This window comes from Eretmochelys imbricata, chromosome 4 (assembly GCF_965152235.1).
Source record: "Eretmochelys imbricata isolate rEreImb1 chromosome 4, rEreImb1.hap1, whole genome shotgun sequence".
Lineage (NCBI taxonomy): Eukaryota > Metazoa > Chordata > Testudines > Cheloniidae > Eretmochelys > Eretmochelys imbricata.
This window is the reverse complement of record NC_135575.1, coordinates 113,452,365-113,472,075: the sequence shown is the minus strand read 5'-3', so window position 1 is coordinate 113,472,075 and position 19,711 is coordinate 113,452,365.

The window sequence follows — 19,711 nt, the reverse complement described above, 5'->3', positions numbered from 1 at the left end:
CATCTCCACTAAATAAACTATTAGAATCACCATGGTTAGGGTTATGTCAACACTTCTACAGTTTTTCCAGGGGCTATAGTTCAATTAGGAAAAAATTGCCACAGACTGAAGCTCAGTTCAAAGATAAATCAAAGTTCACCAAATTTGGAAAAAAACCTCTTTGACAATTTATCACCCGTAGGAATGCAGAGCAAAGAAAATTAATGAGATCTCAGGAGCTGTTTTATATCCTTGTAGATAATAAAGGATTTTTTTAAAGGGAATCATGCAGGATTTTTGACCATAATACCTTGGCTATTTGGGTGGATAGAGGTAAATTCTGTCCCCCAGTCCAGACCCTGTTGCTCCAGCAGTACAAAAAAGGGGATTATAAGGACTTCTCCTTCCTGCACAGCCCCAGGCATATTATTGTGACTATGGGTGGAAAGGGGCAGATCAGGAGAGAAGGGGATGTGCCCAGAGAACTTAATGATCCAGGTAATTGGGCTGATTTAATTTGCTTTGAGGGCTGCATCAGCTCAGAACTAGGGAGATACAAAGAGCTGTGGCCTGCCTGAACCATGACCTTCTTGAGGTACAGTATAGAATCTGACCCACATAGGTAAAAATAAGATGACTGAGCTATTTTTTGCGAACAGGAGGAAGCCATGCACACAAATCCTCCCTGCATTTCTGAAGGAGTACACAGCATTTTAGCTATACAATTCCCCTTGTCTTTAACGGGAGATGCAGTCTAACACTGTGTACTCTTCTGAGACTTGGGTCCTTACTCTGTTTAATGTGTGGAATTTTTGGATGGCTGGCAACAGGATTAGTAGAGGTGACCATAAGGACTCCTGCTGAGTAGTCTATTGACCTAAGAAAGATTTACACAGTGGACACAAACAGCTCCTTAACAGCTGTTCTGTTCTAGTGCATCAAAAATCCCCTTTTTAAATAGTGCCCAAATATAGTTCGCCTGTTCCATCAAAGTCATTCAGTTGGGGATATGTAAGAAGTAAATATAATGTACTAACCTGAACATTTGGTCCCTTTTTAACCCTTTCTTTATTCCTTTTTTTCTCCCATTACATCTATTGTGCTCATCTTTGCATTTCATTCCAATTTCTCTTATTTTTTCATTCTAAATATTGCTTTTATTTTTTCTTACTATTTCCTGCCTTCCATCTTCTCACCACCTTCTCTCTATCCATCTCCAGCTACCCTCATTTTTCTTCTTCCTCTATGTTGCTCCTCATCTTCTCCACACATCCTCCTCCTTCTGTTTGTTCTCTATCTGTTACCCTTTACACCAGATCTCACTCTTCTTTTTCCTTGCCTCCACTCTATTTATGTCCCCTTCCTGAGTCTCATCAGTCCATGGGGGTCAGTTTACCTTCAGTTGATTTTTAAAAAAATGTAAGGAAATTTACCAACAAAAGAGCATATTCAAATAGCCCTATAGGTTATAATGAAATATAATAAAATAAGCCAGGAAATTCAGTCTGACACTGTCTTTAATTCATACTGCTACACTCTATTCCTTGTTAACCATCACAGGATGAAATATGAATTTCCTGATTTTACTGATTTTTTTTTTTCTAACAAGAAAGTTTCCCCATACTTTTGTTCAATGTTCTTCTAAATTATGGATGGGTTGTCTCACTAAGATTGTCAGAATATACATATAACAGAAACAATGGTCTTTTGAAAACTCTTAAATACTGATACATTTTAGACATGTATACTAGATCTATGAAAATTCATATTTTATATTTAATTGCTATTTCTGCTCATGTTACAGAATTAAACAATATAATTCTGAACAATTATTGGAAAAGATTTTGAAAATAATAATAAAACCATCAACCAATTCCTGAAATGCTACCATAATGAAATAAGCATGATTCATAATAATCCTTCCATAAAAATTAAATATTGGTTATCCACTGCTAGTAATAATTTAGTTGAAATATCAAACCTAAATGGTAGCACTTATGAAAAGTTAACTTCTAACTAGCATATTTCAAAGAGGACTAAAAATCTCTCTGGCAGAGATAGTGAACATTTTTGGTACTGCATGCCAAGAAATTACAGAAGACTGACTCATCATCATTTGGCCAGTTGGCAATACAGAGGCATTTGTCCAGCAATCAGCAGGACTTCTGCTGTTACATTTTGAAAGACATCATTTTAATTCTAGTCTGATACTTTGTGGTTTTCAATGCAACATATGCCACACTTATCTCACTCACTGCTGATTCATATTGTTATATTGGATGAAGCTGTTCAAACAAGTACATTATATTGAAGGTTGTCAACAATGCTACCATGAATTCTCTCTCTCGCTCTCTCAGAATCAGGCAGTGTATTTCAAATTTGCAAAATTGCATATTTGGGATTGATTATTTTCCTCAATGCTGCCATGCTCAATATTTTATATGGAGGAACTGAGATTAAATATGAACCATTTATTTTCCATACAGTGCTCTTTTGAAACTCAACCATTTCCATCACAAGTCTATTGATTTCTAACCACTGGAGATCTGCGATGCAGAGATCTTCAAACTTGATTGTGTGTGGCTGCCTGCTGTGTGGTGACATATTTCCAAGCAGTTGGACCTTTAGAAGCCCTTATGGAAAGATGCTCTTTCCATATGATTGGTGCACTTTTTTGATGTTGCCAGCATTGTATTTGAAAGGATCTGAATTTTTTAGATGTTTCCTCAATAAAGTAAGTAAAGCATTTCATCTTCCAGTGTCCCAATATTTCTTGAGTATTCTGCACTTCTTTTCAAATATAGAATAAGATCTTGGCCTAATTGAATCAGTGGGAAAATTCAGTGTCTACCATGATGCCTTAATCTTGAAGTTTTATATTTAGTTCATTGAAGTGTTGAATGAAGTCAGGAAAAATCAGAGCATTCATCCATTCGAAGCTTGTTAGTTCTGGGTAATCTTGTCCTTTATGAACTAAGAACATCCTGATTTCTTCCAAACATTCCAAAAATCAACCAAGAAAATAGCTTCAGCCTAGTCCTCTGGCACTATTGTACCTCAAAAATTCCAAATATTGAGAGCTTACTTCTAAAAGTGTTTTAAACTCTCAGTTATTAAAGCTCTTGCAGCAATGAAATTCATAGCTTTATCACCACCTTTATATGCCTTCAAACACAGCTAGACTTTCTTTAGCACAGGGCACCTTTTGATGCTTGATATAATTAAATTCTACCACCCAGTGACTGACTTCCTGAACAAGATATTGACTGAAATCTGCATTACAGCCAACCACAGAGGGAACTTCAACTGTTGTTACTCATGCAATGTTGGAGATGCCTCAGCCACTGCACTGAAAATATTTACGCAGTTCTTTTTGTATTTGGTATTTTGCTATGTGTTTCATGATAAGCACAAGTCCAAGAATTTACATCTGTATAGTCATCCAAATGACTCAAGAGTGTACCAACAGTTTTCAAGTCCATTCTAAGCTGCTCGTGCATGTCTTCATTCATAGGTTGAATCAGTCTTTAGTCAAATTTCTGCTTCACAGCAGCTCTTTAAAGCATTCTCTGATTTTCTGTTTGTACAGAAAATCTTTGAATAAAATAGTAACATGAAAGAGTATTTATTACCTCACTAATATATTCCCCATCAGGAAATGGTTTCCCTGGCTGTGTGATACATGATACTTAAACTGCAGCAGCAACAAAATCATTTGAACTATGAACTGTGTAAATATTTGAAGTGAAATTCGGGCCCCAGTGAAGCCAATGGTAAACCTCCCAATGACTTCAATGGGGTCAGGATTTCACCCTTGATCTTCAGCATCCTTACCCCTCATCCAACCTTGTGGATGCTCAAATAGCCTATTAGTGCACTCCCTACAGTGACATTTTGTTATATTTAGAGACATAACTACCCCTTTAGAAGTGGAAATGTCAGATTCATATTTGTGTGCAGAGTTGCAGTAATTGTATCCACAAATGCAGTTGTGCAATTGCAATTCATTTTTGCCTGCAAACTTCAACCTTATTTAAAAATAGAAAAGTTAGCTTAAAGGATTATTCATTATGTCATTTGATAGTTTGTCTTGATAAGAGTCATGGCATCAGGTGGAGTCAAGATATTATAGGGGTCAGCTTTCAATAAGATACGATTACAAACACCATTAAATCATATAGGGTGCTTTAGATTTATACACTATTCATAAACATTTGAGGGATCAGAAATTTATATTTGTATTGCCTGTTTTTATTTAAAGTCAATTCTAGGTTCCAATGTGATTTGTTGGTTCTAATATTGATTTAATCTAAAATGTTCAGACGTGTCCACCAACTTGGGGTGCCTACTCGGGGACAACTTGGTGGATCAAACTGAGCAACTAAAACATAAGCACCCAAAATTACTGAACACTTCTGAAAAGAGTTGTCCTCAGCCAATAGCAGTCACCTTTGTGTGTGGCATACAGTGTGTCTGGGTTTTTTTCTCCCCCTCACCCTTAACTGTGCATGTTGGAATTTGCAGTAGCTTAAGTAGGGAAAAGATATCTCTCATTATTTCTACAATTCCTCAAAAAGGAGGTGTCCATTTTAAGCAAACTGATGGGAACTTCAAGAAGCACTGGAAACGTATTACTTTTAATTCAAAATATAACACTAGGTCCAAAACTACCAACCAAATCAAACATTAGGGAAGTACAAATCTTGATCTGAACTTAATGGCTTTGGTATTCTCCTATAATACAAAACACCAAATCCAAACATGCAGACCTTTTGGAAAGCTTGGATTTCTAGCTGGATCCGAATTCCATGTCTCAGTCCTCGTTTTAATCAATGTAGCATTCACTAGAGAAAGTGGCTGATATTTTAGTTTTCAAATATCTGATGCTTTAGTTTATTTTTCTAATAACCATTTTATACACAAAACTATGTACTGATTAGCACTGAACCTCCCCTAACTCACAACAGTGTGAATCAGAAATAACTTCACTGAAGTTAATGGAGTTGTATCATCATAAAGCAGGTACAAGATGAGAATCAGGCCTGTAACTTTCAAAAAAAATCACTCATTTTATTATTTGATGTTCTGCTAAAAAACAAGCAATTTTTCATCCCCTCAAGAAGTTTTTCTTTTAGAAAACATTTTCTCCTATTTGCACTCTGTTCCCATTCCTGCTGTTGAGAACTGGAAATGCAAGAAATGTCTTTTCATGGCTATTATACATACCTCTACTGTCTAATTGGGTGCAGGGGGTTCTAATGCACATTCAGCTCATACCTTCTTCTCCCTAGGCTCAAAACTATGACTGTTCCTCTGGGATTTCTTTTTCTTTTTCTCCTTTAAAAGAAAAGCAGGGTCTTTTCACTCATGTAACCAAGATTTGGAAGTCTGCCAGCAGCTGTCTGACTCATCATTTTCCAAAGATACTGCGAATGCTGGGAATCAAATTCTAGCTGTGAGACCGAAGGTAGACACTTAGAGTGCCAAGTTCCATTGCATTTCACTATTTGAATCCACTGTAATGAAAGAGTGCAAAGCAGAAAGCAAAACAGCTCTTTCTGTTGCTATCCTGCTACCAATCGTATCAGAGCCAACATCACTCTTTTTGCTAAGAATATGAATAATGTACAAAAGAATTTTTGAAAAATATCTTTGGGCTAGAAAACTGAGACTAATCATAGTATTGTTTTTCATGAAAATAAGTCTTGCTTTGAAGTATTTATTCTCCTTCCTTACTATTCCCTTGGCTATATTTTGTTTTCATAATGTTTATTCAGTTAACTTAGTTATTTTTGTACTTATCTGGTCTTACTGCTTTCTCTCTTTCCCCCGCCTCTCTTTTGATGCATGCGGTTTTGGTTTTCTCAAGCTGATTTATCTCTGTCAAAAATTGCTTCATTGCATAATGCACTGGACATAAATCCATTACTTATGGTATGTCTATTGCTGCTGGAAAATGTGTTTCATGTGGAGATGGATTTTTTTTTCCAGTTTTTGAACGCTATTTTCCATTCATGCAACATCAAGATTGATCTTTAAACCCACACACCAAAGCCTGACTGGGGTGCTGAATACTTCAGCTAAATATTTATAGGTATTGGTATAAGAAAATGTAGGGGTGGGGAACCAAATAACTTTAGCACTACTTCAGACCTTCACCACCAATTTGAAATAAATCCATACCTTTTCAGAGGTTCAAAATAGTTTGGATTTTGAGTTTGCCTATTCTCACAGTTTGCAGCCCAAATAGGTTCAGATCATGTTCAGAAAAGCATTCAAACTTTTGATTTCTTATCCAAATATATATTTTTGGACTTTTCTTTATTCCCACTTAATTTCAGTACATTTTGAATGCTGGGGATAAAATACTAGCTGTAAGACAGAAGGCAACATAAGAACGGCCATACTGGGTCAGACCAAAGGTCCATCAAGCCCAGTATTCTGTCCTCTGACATTGGCCAATGGCAGGTGCCCCAAAGGGAATGAACAGACAGGTAATCATCAAGGGATCCATGCCCTGTCACCCAATCCCAGCTTCTGGCAAACAGAGGCTAGGGACACCATTCCTGCCTATCTTCCATGAATCTATCTAACTCCCTTTTTAACCCTGTTATAGTATTGGCCTTCACAGCATCCTCTGGCAAGGAGTTCCAGAGGTTGACAGTGCAGTGTGTGAAAAAATAGATAGACAATCACTGTCTTCTTATTAGCATATGCATCACGTGGCACATAAACAGGATTCATCACTGAATTTGGTCCCGTGGTTGGATCATTAGTTTCCCTGGCTCATGCCAGGTACTGAAGGGAAGTGCAACGTGAACGCCGATCCATGCCCCTCACAATCACTGTGAACTGGGATGATGCTCAAAAGAGGCTAATATTCATGCACAATGTGTTTAGACACGCCTAGTTTGAATTTATGTTGCTTGAAGACTACCCAAAGCTTCTCCCTGGCTGGCAAAAATCTAATCAAGGATCATTGGGATTTAGTTTGCAAGGTCTTACAGCTTGCCTATCCTGTGGTATAAGTTTTTTGTGTTAAGATAAGTTTTAGGTTTACAGTAAATTACATTTCAGTACATTTTTGGCTAACAAATGAGATTGAAGTCAGGGGTTTTCCATCACTTTTCTGTAATATAAATATACAGTACAGGGTTAAATTCTTAGCCTCATTGAAGTAACTGGGAGTTTTGCCACTGCTTCTGTGGGGTCAGGATTTCACAAAGGCCTTTCCAGGCAGGGCTGTGCTTGACTTTTATTGAGTCATGATGGTTCTTGTGACTCTAAGTAAAGCAATATTTAATATTTTAAAACCTTCTTATGTTTACCAATTTATTGTTATGATCCACATTGCTGATACTAATGTGACAATTGTGTTTTATACAGTTTTGTGAAGTTTCCTTTTTGGAATAAGATTTTAGTTACAGTGTTGTATATATATGATGTAACATTCTCATTTATTTTGTACTTCATACCACTTGATATGATTCTTACTTGAGGAAACAAGTCAATTTTGTTCTTTTAGTTTGTCAACCTGGCCCTAATTTGGTAACTAGAAATTTCATGCTTATCCAAACTGACATGGAACTCTCCCAGCCTTTTTCAAATTCATCAACAACTAGCAAAACCTTACGTCTCCACTCCTTGTTCATTTTTTTATTAGGATTTGATTCATTTTCTGGTCCAATTACAAATCCAGATTTGCATTCAATGTTTTGTATGATCCTGAAGTCTAACTACTGACTGAAAAGAGTATAACTAACAGCAAATACTACCTTCAGATTTAAACCATGTACCTTTATTTTAAATTACTCAAATGAGAAGCTGGAATTAGCTTCCATGTTTAAATTTTATCTTCCTAAATTCTCCAATCTTTCAAAACTAAGGAAGATTTTTTTTCAAAAATTTTATTGTCCAGTTATGTTCCTGTCCTTAATCTATACACACATCGCCTATTGTATAGAGGATAGCTACTCAGGCAGCTAAAAAATAACGACGCTGTCAAAATGAAAGGTCAAGACAGCACTCTGCATTGATCAGTGGGTCAAATTCCTTTTGCAAGTAGGCAAATCTGAAAAGAAACAAAACAAGAAACACCTTTGCAAGATTTAGAACACAGATCTTAGATGAAAAATACAACTACAGCTCCACACACTTTAAACAATCAAATAATTTACATTTAATATTGGAAATACCAACTATTCTTCAGTTAACAATTGTTGAAATATTGTCAGCTTGGATGTAAATGAGTTGAACACAACTGAGCCTAAAAAGCTTTTTCAAGTATTATTTTTGTGATACTGCCGGGCCAGATGCTAGCTCTTGCCCAGGCTGCTGGCATTAGCTAAGACGTGACGGCCTCATGGATGAAGACTAGACCAGGTCACCTTTATGTTAGTATTGCTCAAAATAGGTATTAGTCTTATAAGAATGTATTTAGTGTTTGTTGTGAAATGCTTGTAAATTGCTGCATGCATTAATCTCACTTGTAAAGTCAGTATTCCATGCTATAAGAAAATATGTAAGTTTTGCTTTATAACTTTGAAAATATTTGCACTGATTTTGTGAACTTGGGCACAGGAATCAATCACTTCACTACCACCACCCACACCATCCAAAGGGACTATCAAAATCAGATTGGCCATCAAGAATCATTGCAATACAGAGGACTGGTTAATAGCGCTATCGCAGCTGGGAAATGTGACGTGCAAGGAAGCTTGTTCTGTGGGCATGGAAGCTGAATGAAGGAAATAAAACAAAGCCACAGGAAAATTTTCCTTCTTTTTGGCTATCTGAACTCTGACGGGCCAGAGACTCTAAACTGAAGCCTGAGATCCCTAGGGGCTTCCCTGCCTCCGGCTCTGCCCTGAAAGACACTTTGAATAGACAGATCACTACAACTCTGTCATTCTTAGGATTTTTATGATAATGCATTTGTGTGTTTATGCTTGCTTGTTTTAACCTGTAAATAACTCTTATTCTTTTTTTCTTAGTTAATAAACCTTTAGCTAGTTTATTATGGGATTGATTACAGGCATTGTCTTTGGTGTAGGATCTAGAGTACCAGTTCATCGGGGTAAGTGACTGGTCTCTTGAGACTGGAAGCAACCTAAATGTAGTGTGATTTTTGGTGTAAGTGACCATTATCACTAAGTCCAGTTTGTCTAGGTGGCAAGATAAATTGGAGAGTCTAGGGGACTGTATGTGATTCCATGGTAAGACTGTTATAGTGATCTAGTTCACATTTGTTGCTGGCGTGGCGAAATCTAATTATAGAACACACCACCAGTTTTGGGTGGCTGGCCTGTTTTTGACACTCTAAGGTAGGCACTTATGGTCGTGAGCCACTCCAGACAGCGTGTCAACTTCCTCCTTATTTCTTCTTGTTATTTGTTTTTTATGGCTTGATTCACCACTGTGTTACACCAACTTTTATATTGGCAAGTCATGCTGATCAGGCTGGATGACGTGTAAAGCTGGAGTGAGAGTGGTAATTGAGACTGGTTTTTTTCTTTTAATTTCAATGGTAGTGTCTTTCAAGTATATACTATTTACTTATCAAAGAGATGTTCTAATGCTGTGTAGCATAGACAGGGTAACATACTTAATCACACATTTATGGGAAATGAATTTCTGAACCATTTACAAATTTATTTTTACACCTTTGCATTAAAAACAAACAAACCAAAACTGGATTATATTTTTCGCTGTTTTATTGTGGTTTGCCACATGGAAAGTTTCTTCCTTTTATAACATTGAAATGTTACCCCTTGAATGCTATCTGACTGGACAAATATTTATCTGCAATAGCACTGACCATCTTATTAACTGAGTGTAGCATTAGCCATCTTACTAACTCTGAAGAACATTATGCAAGGAATAATCAATGTTTGGATGGAACTCCAAGGTCACAACAGTTCAGTCTAGGCAACATTACCTGTCAGAGAATTCTGGACAAGATTTACAATATATCTTCCCCCTTTCCAAATGTGGTATTTATTCTATAGTCCTGGATTCCTGTTGAATAATGCTCCTTCAGATTAGCTGTTGGGACTCTGGAGCTTCAGCTGAACATTGATTTTCTGTAGATAATGCTATTCCTAGTGAGTAACATCGCCAATGGCATTTTGGAGAAGGTGGTGGGGGGAGGAAGAATGTTCAGTATTTGGAAGTCAGCTAATTTATACCAGCTGAGGATGTTGCCTTAATATTTCTAAAGAACTTTCCTTTACATCCCTACTGTCACGGCAATTTATTAATGTAATATTTTTGTTTCCTAATGATGTGATGCTAATTGTTAAATTCTATTTGAAATATCTTAGATACTCAGACATAATTGTTACTAGATAAGATGTGATCAAACAGAAAAACATTTTGTTGTAGGCTGACTACCATTATCAATCCCTTAAAGCCAAAGCTGCCCTCTAGTGTCACATCTGCATTCAACAAAATGGCATCTGACCACACCCAGCCAAGTACAAACAGCTGTACTTTCATGATATTAAAAAGCAAATATCTACAGGCAGCGTTCATTTTCTGAGATGTTGTTCTCTATGTACACATTTATACTCTATTGGATTTGCCATTGTTCTGCCAAGTAAATTCTGTTGATTTGAAATCCTTTTGAATTATAGCTATGTTCATGCTGTTATAATCCTCCGCATGATTTCCTGATCATTGCTGATAATCCCTGCTACTTGTTGCAGAATTTAGTTAGCAGTGTGTTATGATATCAAAAGTATCCATGAATTATTAGTTTATTGTGCACCAACAGCGTGCTCCATGCTGTGCAGAGCTGGGAGAAGACGTGGTCCTCACTGAACAAATTTACAATCTAGAAGTCAAAAATCAGCAGAAAATGGATTTATCACACAATGAACAGTTTTCTTTTTATTTCTTTTCTTTTATTCTGGTTACAAACTAATAATACAACTGGGAAAATAGGAAGGCAATTTAAAAAATGGACACACATAGAGGTAAGCAACATTTCTTGTAGAAAAACAAATGATGTGGGTCACAGCCAGAGAAAGGGCCAGTTCTTCCTCTGGTGTAAATTGACTTCTTGCCACTGAGGTCAGTGGAGCAACACTAATTCGCATCAGCTGAGGGTCTGTCCTGGAGACTACAGTGTAAATGACATAAGAAACAAGTAGGGAGAAAAGCTGTTTTTTGAATAAAAGTTGTTGTTTTTTTAATCCAGCAAATAATGTCAACATTGCCAATGAAAAGTAGCTCTTCATTCAAATACATTTTGGATAAATCTTAAATCTAGTTATTTCTTTCCACGGCTAAGACTTAACAGATTTTCATTATGCTCCTATGGTTAGTGGATTGACACCAATAGGACTCAATGCAAACACACAGACAAAATGTATTTCATGGAGGGATTTGAATAGACACACATTTCTAAATGTTGTATCCACAGCTCTCTGTACACATTAGACTCTTAAACCCCTGTCTGTCACTTCCTGGTGGATTTTACTCTCATGGTGTACATAAGTAACAATATAGTAGGAAGGGAGGCCATCTTCTGGGCAAGTCAAAGGAGGCTTAGGATAGGAAGTAGATTGATGGTAATAGCTTCAATATTCTGATTCCAAATGGCATATTTGAGCCATTCATATTTATGAACACCCAGCTACCTTGTACTGTCCCCTCACCTTTGGATTGATTGCAGAGCTGATTTTGAAGACAGTTCATATTTTTTAAAATTTCCAAATAAAAACTGTCTTCCGCAGCCAAGACAACAGTAACATCCTGAAATCAGAGCAGTCAGTGCAAAAATGCTTCAGGACGATGGGGCAAATAGGACTTGAAGATTTCAGTGGGAGTGAGTTTGTCAATTAATACAAATGTTTTGGATATCAGTAAGATCAGGGAATGTCACTGTCAGTTCTCTAGACCAAGAATTATTATAAAAATAACCTATGCCTCCATTTTCACTACCCTTGGTAACACACTTAACAAAGGCAAAAAAATGAGTCAGCTGGAGAAATCATTCCACTGGGAGAGCAATGAGTTGTTTTTGAAAGCTATACCACTGGATCTTATTGCTGTACCAAGAACATTAAATATAAGAAGTATGCCTGTGAGATGAAAAATATTTTGTTGAGCATGAAATGGTTTCAAGAGGGACCATTTGTTTATAGGGCGAAGAAATATATAGTAGGATTCAGGGACTTATTTTACAGCCATTTTCCTAAAAGTGTTCAAGCTTGTGTCTGATACAATGGTAAGTGTTTTTTTCATATTTCAATTCTAATCAGGTTTCTAGCACATTTTCCATTAAGCCTTTCCCATTCACTTATGAACAGGATTTTCAGAGCTAGGGAATTCAAACAGGAAATATTAACATGCATGTACTGAGTTTGCAGACAATTAGATTATCCTCATATCACCAGAGGAAACCCTACCATACATTGTTGGGTAATTCAGTGCCAAGTTTAGTGCAGCTTAGATGACAATAAACACATTAAAGAATGAGACTCTAGTTATCTCAAACTCTTACCCTATCTGCTATTCAAGTAAACAGGGAGAAGTTAGAACGGGTTAAAGAATGGGCTGTCTTGAAATTGGTCTTCTGCAGATAAAACACAATCCAAAAGAGTACCTGTATTCTGTGCAGCTAAAGCACTAAGAATTGGATTTTGAAATTGAGTGTGAGTTAGGTCCTCAGGCGATGTCTACACTGCAATGTAAGCCTAGAGTTTAGAAGAACTCACGTTAACAGGTCCTGGGTTTGTTAACCTAGGACTTGAATATCTACACTCATGTGTAAACCCAGATGGGGAATTGTTGAACTCTGGGTCCCAACGTGGGGGTCCTGTGTATATACAGCATTATGCGAGCCTGGGTCCAACAACTCATATCCCAAACTTCCTACTGCCTTCCCAAACTGTGGCCGCTCTAGCACTTTGTTGATGATGCAGTGTGGGAAAACTTGACTGTCCACCAACATCTATGTCCAAAGGACAAAAAATACTTTTGGTGGACTTCTAGAACATGGCTCCAGTGCGACTATGTCTACACTGCAAAGCAATAAGGGTTGAACCCTGGTCCCATTTTGACTCAGGCTCAGACTATCCTCCCTGTAGGATCCTGGGACCCTGGTTCTGAGCCCTGGGTTAGCATGATTTATGTTTAGATAGAAGGGGGGGGGGTAGGCTTGAGCCTGAGTTTGACCCTGGTTGACATTGCAATGTAGACATACCATTAAGCTCCTTTGAAGATTCCAGCTTAACTGTGCTAAGGGAGATACACAAAAGTATCTAAAGCAGAAGTTTCATATAAACTGCAGGCCTTCCTGACAGGCAATGGTATTGTTGAACTCTATGTGTGAAATAGAGATGGCCAGCCCTCTGTGGAGATAGAGGTGGTTAGGGACTATTTAGAAAAGCTGGACGTGCACAAGTCCATGGGGCCGGACGAGTTGCATCCGAGAGTGCTGAAAGAATTGGCGGCTGTGATTGCAGAGCCATTCGCCATTATCTTTGAAAACTCGTGGCGAACGGGGGAAGTCCCGGATGACTGGAAAAAAGCTAATGTAGTGCCAATCTTTAAAAAAGGGAAGAAGGAGGATCCTGGGAACTACAGGCCAGTCAGCCTCACCTCAGTCCCTGGAAAAATCATGGAGCAGGTCCTCAAAGAATCAATCCTGAAGCACTTGCATGAGAGGAAAGTGATCAGGAACAGCCAGCATGGATTCACCAAGGGAAGGTCATGCCTGACTAATCTAATCGCCTTTTATGATGAGATTACTGGTTCTGTGGATGAAGGGAAAGCAGTGGATGTATTGTTTCTTGACTTTAGCAAAGCTTTTGACATGGTCTCCCACAGTATTCTTGTCAGCAAGTTAAGGAAGTATGGGCTGGATGAATGCACTATAAGGTGGGTAGAAAGCTGGCTAGATTGTCGGGCTCAACGGGTAGTGATCAATGGCTCCATGTCTAGTTGGCAGCCGGTGTCAAGTGGAGTGCCCCAGGGGTCGGTCCTGGGGCCGGTTTTGTTCAATATCTTCATAAATGATCTGGAGGATGGTGTAGATTGCACTCTCAGCAAATTTGCGGATGATACTAAACTAGCAGGAGTGGTAGATACGCTGGAGGGGAGGGATAGGATACAGAAGGACCTAGACAAATTGGAGGATTGGGCCAAAAGAAATCTGATGAGGTTCAATAAGGATAAGTGCAGGGTCCTGCACTTAGGATGGAAGAATCCAATGCACCGCTACAGACTAGTGGCCGAATGGCTAGGCAGCAGTTCTGCGGAAAAGGACCTAGGGGTGACAGTGGATGAGAAGCTGGATATGAGTCAGCAGTGTGCCCTTGTTGCCAAGAAGGCCAATGGCATTTTGGGATGTATAAGTAGGGGTATAGCGAGCAGATCGAGGGACGTGATCGTTCCCCTCTATTCGACATTGGTGAGGCCTCATCTGGAGTACTGTGTCCAGTTTTGGGCCCCACACTACAAGAAGGATGTGGATAAATTGGAGAGAGTCCAGCGAAGGGCAACAAAAATGATTAGGGGTCTAGAACACATGACTTATGAGGAGAGGCTGAGGGAGCTGGGATTGTTTAGCCTGCAGAAGAGAAGAATGAGGGGGGATTTGATAGCTGCTTTCAACTACCTGAAAGGGGGTTCCAAAGAGGATGGCTCTAGACTGTTCTCAATGGTAGCAGATGACAGAACGAGGAGTAATGGTCTCAAGTTGCAGGGGGGGAGGTTTAAATTGGATATTAGGAAAAGCTTTTTCACTAGGAGGGTGGTGAAACACTGGAATGCGTTACCTAGGGAGGTGGTAGAATATCCTTCCTTAGAGGTTTTTAAGGTCAGGCTTGACAAAGCCCTGGCTGGGATGATTTAACTGGGAATTGGTCCTGCTTCGAGCAGGGGGTTGGACTAGATGACCTTCTGGGGTCCCTTCCAACCCTGATATTCTATGATTCTATGATTCTATGAAATATATATGATGATCAGAGAAAAGAAATTCAGGGTAGAGCTGGAAAAATACATTGTATAGTGAAGTGCTGTCGGTACAACAAGGAGGAATTTTAGCATTGATTCTTCATAGTATAATATTACTGAAAAAGATTTTGGACAGTATATGACATATATTGGGGCAGGAGGCACAAAGGGAAGAGACTGGCTAGATCATCCAATCTGGGGATTCCTCTGATGTGAGATTCTCGGCAGGGGTAGTGGCAGTTCAAATGGCGCCTGTGCCACCATTCTTGCAGCCCCGGGGCATATTAGATGGGGAAGTGCAGGAAGGAGGCATGGCCAGAACATGCTGAGATCTGACTAAGCTCAGCTGGTGTACAGTCCCTTGAGTTAGCGCATCCCCTGGCTGTTGTTAGCTGTGTTGAAGTTGGACAGTGAATCAGTATCAGAACAGCCACCCCTATCCTGCCTCTGCTTTGCCCAGCATAATATAGGGAAAGCAGAGAATCTCCCACACAAACTCTAGGGAAGCTGTAAAAGAACTTGTAAAATTAATATACTGGGCCTGTTGCACATAACTGACTATTAAAGGCATTGGTTTGCCAAAATCTTCAGTACTTTTAAGGACATTCCCTGCAAAAATAAAAATAGCTACAATTAAATTGCCATCAGCAACATCAGTATGAGAATAATCAATAGATTAAACACTGCTGTCTTGGAGCTTCAGTCTTAGCTTCATGGAAAATGACTGGTTGAAGCTGAGATTCATTAACAGAATAATAAGAGATACTGGGGCAGGTTCTTGCTAATTGCCAAGTTGCACATTGTATAAATTGGGGGTGCCATAGAGAGCTGGTTTAAAACTCACCTTTGCACTACCCTGATGGGTTCTACTCATTGCAAACTGTTCCCTGTGCACTCTTGGAGAAGCATGAGGGCTGCTCTAATTTATGTCATTCTCCAATGGCTGCAGAGGTGTTTAAAAGGCCAGACAAGGATTACAGTAATGCAGCAGTACTTTAGCTAAATACCCGTTTCTTTGTCCTCACTCCCTTTTCCGAGTCAGCAGCAGAGATGGTGAATATATTAAGTCCCTCTATACCATCAGAATTTCTGTCTGTTATATTTGAATGATCTTCCCTGGTCTGAATTAGCTGTTTTCAAGGTCAGATTACAAGGATGGTCCAGCACAAAATTGGTGTATTGTGGGATCTGGCCTTCTACATCTTCATTCTCACAATTCAGCATATCCACTACCCTTCATTTTTATTTATCTTAGTTTTAGAAGGAATATATTATAATGTTGCAACTCTTGTGACTAATACTGTACAAAGATTCTGAACTGTTTGTTATAAATGATAGTGACTTAGACTGTGATTGCTGCAGTATAAATTCTTACTTGTTCCTGTTTTTACACTGTGGAAATATTCATAAACACACATGATTCAGCTCTTAAAACTGAAATACATCTCATGTCAGTGTTCAGCCCACTTGTACCCTTCGAAAGAGTAAACCTTGGTTCTGATTCTCTTCTCATTCTAGTTTTAAGATCATCTTAATCTCACTGAGTTTACTGGAGTTTGTTTTGATTTACCCTAGTACAACTGAGAGGAGAATCTGGTTCATCAATATTTTGCATGGACAGCACTGCATCATAAGGTTGTATGAGGCAGTAGACTCTGCCATTACTGTTGAACAGAACTGGTCAGGTAGATGATGAGTGAGCAATACTGGGGTCACAAAGAATTCAATGCTCAATAAGGGCTGGATCCAAAATTCATTGAAATCAATCAAAGTTTTTCCATTTATTCACTAGGCTGTGGATCAGCCACTATAGCTTTAGTCTGGAATATTCAAAGAAGCCTAAGAGAGTAAGAACTTGAACCTGCAAGAGGCTGCTCAGCATTCTGACCCTGATCCAGCAAAACACTCCATCTGTGATTATAAGTGGTCTTAGTGAAGTCAATAGACTACTCGTGCACTTAAGATTAAGCATGTGTGTAAGTGTTCTGCTGGTTCAGGACCCAGAGTGCTCAGCACCTTGCAGGACTGAGCCCGTAGGATGGTGGAAACCATAGCCTTGTTTTGACAAATATAAAGATAAGATCCTGACATTTTCTAAGACTTTTTTCCTCTTCCTCTTGCTAATGCTGTCAGTATTTTGGGATTCAGATTCTACCTTGTTGTGGATCCTGGGTCTCCTCAATAATACTGCTACTGGGTCATAATTAGATATAATATTCTCCTGGTATTTCACTACTCAACGTGTAAAACTCGTATTCAACTCAAAATGTTCATCCTTAATCAAGGGCTTAGAATAAATCAGATCTGATTTATCGAGTATTACTCATTGTTTGACACCTTTCAATTGCTTGAATACAAAAAAAAACAAAACAAAAATCAGCAACTTGTGAATTGTTAGTGATCCAACACTCTTTAAAGGTCCTCTCGCTATGATCCAGTGTGGTAAAAGCAACATAATCACTATAGTACAGTAAATGCAACACAATTCATCATGGTCAACATTCTATATCAGGCAAGAGGGGAGCCAGTTGACCATGCCCACCAACACTACTGTCTTTGACCTGAATCTGTGTGATGAATGAGAAGATGCCAGTTGGTGAAAGACAGAGAATTTTGTCTAACGGGGGTGGATCTGCAGTTTGAGGATAGGTGTATTTGACAGGCAAGAAGATTGTTTTACTGGATACGGGCAGAATTACAAATGGGAAAGTGATATATTAACTATATTCTGTTAAAGTGTAATGACTGATTTATGTTTAGAAGTCAGATACATCACAGAAGTAAAGCATGGACTATTTTTCCACATGCTGCCACTGCTGTTTCTCTGAGAGTCCTATATTTCTTCCCAGAAACTCAATTTTAATTTTACATCTTAGATAAAGGCTGGGGAGATACCACACACAGCTGAAATTCTATTCCAGAGCTCAACCTCCTCTGTGTGCCTACGTTTTTACAGTACTCCTTATTCTTTCTGGTCTGCAGTACTGTACAAATGCTGCTCAAATTGTGGTGCTGTCATTTCATAATAGCATTAACAATTTTTAGTGTCCTTCATGTTTAAGAGGAAGATATGCACTGCTGATAGGCCAATGGTTCCTGGTGCATTCCCGTCTTCTAGTTCCTTAAAAGATCATGAGTCAAACACAAAAAACTCATGAGATTGGTTTGAAAATCTGTCATTAACTGACTCAAAAGGGGATAGAACATCTACTCTGTCTCTAAACTGCATTTCAATTAAATCACAACACTTCAATAATATGTGACTATTTGGAATGCCAAATAGCATTGGTACTATATTCTCCAAGCATCTGGTTGCTGGTCTTTGGTGCATACATGCATTCCAGAACTCTGTTCCGAAGACTGGCCCTTTAAAACCAGGTGTTGCTGGGAGTGGTAGTCACCAGACAAGACGCATGATGGGTAAGGATCAGCTGACTAAGCATTATATGACTGCCAACTGGAGACTATAAAGGAGTGCTCCTGGCCCAGTTTGGGAAAATTGGGGTTGGGCTGAGGCAAGGGGGAGGGAAGTCTTTCCTTGGGGAAAGTAGTAAGAAGCCTAGTGGATAAACAGGAAGAGTTCTCTAAAGAGGAAAGATGTGCCCTCTGTCTTCGTGGCTGGTAAAAAAAAAACCAAGACAGTACTCTGTTACCCTCTGTGTGTATATATATTTGCATTTTTTAATGAAACCAGCTATGAATAAAAGGTTACAGACTGAATGGTTGTTGGGAGTTTTATTCTACCTTTTCTGTCCAGTGAGTTTGGCCATTGGCTTACTGGTCGTAATATGCATAGTCCTTAGGCCTTCTAGAATTTCTCCCTGGGAGATGAATCACCCTTACCTGCGCACCTGATAAAAATCCAAGCCTTGTTAAATTATCATCTGGAAAAGTTTGTCCAACAACACAGAAAAACAGAGATGAATAATTTACCAGTGAGTTCTCCCAGGTGTAGGGGTTCCTCTTACTGTTTCTGCATGAGTACTGCTGTCATGGGATTGTTCATTCCACACATTCCTACAGTAGTTTCTGATCCAAAACCATTTAAGTCCCTGTCATCTGCTATATGTAACCATTTTATGGGAACTGAGGAAGGTATTTGCTGCTGTTTCTGATCACCTTCATAAAAAAAAGGTATAAATAGAAGTAATGAGATGAAATTAAGAAACGGGAAAAGTCTGAATTGCCCACAAACTTCCTGATGGTATTAGAGCCTAGAATAGTTAGGCAAGGGAAGTGATGGAAGCCCAATTGCTAGCAATTTCATAAGAAACCTCAAGAAAATAGACAAAACAGTCCTGCTTTGATAGAAAAATGGAATGCTGATCGAATAGGCCTTTCCCAACTCTAAAGTCTATGGTATAATGGTATCATCAGAATGGGGGGACCAGCAATCACCCGTGTAAGCTTTGCTGGTGCTGATTTTGTAACATCAAAAGCAACAATTTTGGTATATGTGAAGCATCGGACACACCTGTTCTGAAGTAAGCCAAATTCTCTACAGTAAACAAGAATATACTAAAAGAAAACAATTAAAGGATAATCCCATGAGAATGATTAAAGATTTGGAAAACATGCCTTATAGTGAAAGACTCAAGAAGCTCAGCATATTTTGCTTATCAAAGAGAAGGTTAAGGGGTGATTTGATCACAGTTTATAAGTACCTGCAGAGGGAACAGAAATTGAATAATAAAGGATTTTACAGACTGACAATATCCTGTAACATCCTGGGCAAACCTTATGGTATTAAGAAAAACTTTATTGAATT